The sequence below is a fragment of the Schistocerca americana genome, unplaced genomic scaffold (assembly GCF_021461395.2).
Source record: "Schistocerca americana isolate TAMUIC-IGC-003095 unplaced genomic scaffold, iqSchAmer2.1 HiC_scaffold_1630, whole genome shotgun sequence".
In the NCBI taxonomy this organism is placed as follows: domain Eukaryota; kingdom Metazoa; phylum Arthropoda; class Insecta; order Orthoptera; family Acrididae; genus Schistocerca; species Schistocerca americana.
Genome location: NW_025725719.1, coordinates 15,001 through 17,500, shown reverse-complemented (window position 1 = coordinate 17,500; position 2,500 = coordinate 15,001). Strand labels below are relative to the sequence as shown.

Below are 2,500 nucleotides of genomic sequence, written 5' to 3'. Positions count from 1 at the left end.
GCGTGTCGGGCTTGGTCGGGAAGTGGGTCAGCGCTAACGTGCCGGGCCTGGGCGAGGTGAGTGCCGTAGGGGTGCCGGTAAGTGCGGGCGTTTAGCGCGGGCGTGGTCTGCTCTCGCCGTTGGTTGGCCTCGTGCTGGCCGGCGGTGCAGGATGCGCGCGCCTGCGCGGCGTTCGCGCCCCGGTGCTTCAACCTGCGTGCAGGATCCGAGCTCGGTCCCGTGCCTTGGCCTCCCACGGATCTTCCTTGCTGCGAGGCCGCGTCCGCCTTAGCGTGCTCCTCCGGGGGCGCGCGGGTGCGCGGATTCTCTTCGGCCGCCATTCAACGATCAACTCAGAACTGGCACGGACTGGGGGAATCCGACTGTCTAATTAAAACAAAGCATTGCGATGGCCCTAGCGGGTGTTGACGCAATGTGATTTCTGCCCAGTGCTCTGAATGTCAACGTGAAGAAATTCAAGCAAGCGCGGGTAAACGGCGGGAGTAACTATGACTCTCTTAAGGTGGCCAAGTGGCGGCGGTGTGGCTGCATCCGGACTTGGCTTTTCGAAGTGCGGTCTTGATGTAGTCGTGCTGCTGCTGCGAGGTGCCTTCCTTGGGTTATAGTTACAGGGAGAGTGATGCGCAATACATGGGCCTAGCCCTCTTAGCCTCTCCTCTCCTGCGGTCTTCTCCCCTTCTCGTGGGCCCGCTGATTTTTGCAGAGTGGAAGACCGCACCAGGGGCTTGGGGGGGTTACCAGCCCCCCCTCGCATTATCCCTTTATAGTTGGGGGCAGCCGACAAGAAACAAGAGATGGTGGCCCTTCCGCTGAAGGTGCCACCCCAGCTACCCCAGCACCTATCCGGCCAACCGGCCGTAACGAAAATGCGATAGTTTGTGTAGCTCCCTTTGCTTGCAGTGAGTGCCACCGCACTTTTACCACGAAGAACGGTCTCGGGGTCCATCGCCGCCGCCAACACCCTGCGGCCGCCAACGCTGAGATCGTGACGGAGAGGCATCGCGCGAGGTGGACGGAGGAAGAAGTCCTGTCGCTCGCCAAGGCAGAGGCCGAACTGTTCCTGGAGAGGGACGCCCGGTTCTTCTTTGTAAATCAAGAACTTACCAGGATGTTCCCCGACCGAACGCTTGAGGCAATCAAGTGCCGACGGCGGCAAGCTGCCCACAAGCAGCTTGTCCGCCAATTCATGGAGGCACTTGAGATCGGTCGGGGTGAAGAGCCGGCGTCCCGCCGTGGAGCAGCGAGCTCGCTGCCTGACGCGGGCGAGGCCGCTGCGCCGCCCGTCGACGCAGCCGAGGACTTCGCGGCCGACACCACCGGGCCGCCGCCGGAGGGGCCGACTGACGCCGCCATCTGGGAGCATCTGGCGGGGCTACCTGCTTCCGCCCAGCGTTTCTCTGCCCTGGATCGAGTCATTGGTCTGGGGCGGGGCACGCCGCCCGATGTCATCCTGGGCATGCTCCCGGATGCCCTTGCGTCGGTCGGGTCCAGGGGGGAGAGGTCGATCACCAGGACACAGCGGCCGCGCCAACCATCCAAGCGGCCGCCTGCCGCCCCGCCGCTGCAGAAGCGGAAGCGGCGCCGCTGGGAATACGCGCGGACACAGGACGCCTTCCGTAGGTCGCGTGCGCGTTGCGTGCGCGGCTTGCTGGACGGCACCCTGCTGCAGCCGCCACCCGACATCCCCGGTCTGCTGGACTTCTGGGCGGACCTCTTCACGAAGAAGCCGATCTCCACCGCCGGCTTCATCCGTGACCGCCTTCTCCCGCACTCGGAGCCTGTCGCTCCTGAGTGCCTATGGGGGCCGGTCACACGTGAGGAGGTCGCTGCTGCCTTGCCGCCCAGGGGATCGGCAGCCGGGCCGGACGGCCTGACTCCAGCGGAGCTGCGGCGCCTGCCGCATGAAGTCCTGGTGAAACTCTTGAACCTCTTCCTCCTGGCCCGCGCCCTCCCCGAGCGTCTGCTTCGCGCCCGGACGTCACTTCTCCCCAAAACGGCTGCACCAACATCCCCCGCTGACTTTCGCCCCATTACGGTCTGCTCGGTGTTGGCGCGGACCTTTCACAAGGTTCTCGCGTCACGCCTGATGCGTGCATGTGCTGTGGACGAACGTCAGCGGGCATTCATCCCCCGGGATGGGATGTTGGAAAACACCTTCATCTTGGACACTGCTCTCACCGACGCAGTCCGCTCCTGTCGCTCTGTTTTTGTGGCATCGATCGACGTCTCTAAAGCGTTCGATTCGGTGGACCATGCCGCCCTCCGCCCCGTGCTGAGGGCCCATGGCCTGCCGGATTGCTTTATTGAGTACGTCGAAAGGTGTTACGAGGGTAGCACGACGGTGATAGCGGGCGGCGCCGACGTGGGCGTGCCCCTGCAGCCGGCTAGGGGTGTGCGTCAGGGTGACCCCCTCTCCCCCCTCCTTTTCAATTTTGCGGTGGACTATGTTTTGAGTCAACTTCCCTCCCACATCGGAGCTCGGATCCTTGGTCGCAGAGTT

The 2,500-nt window shown here is 64.0% G+C and overlaps 1 pseudogene; it reads left to right on the top strand.

Moving 5' to 3' along the window:
• Positions 1-2,500, top strand: part of LOC124570354 — a 7,957-nt pseudogene that overhangs the window by 2,382 nt on the left and 3,075 nt on the right.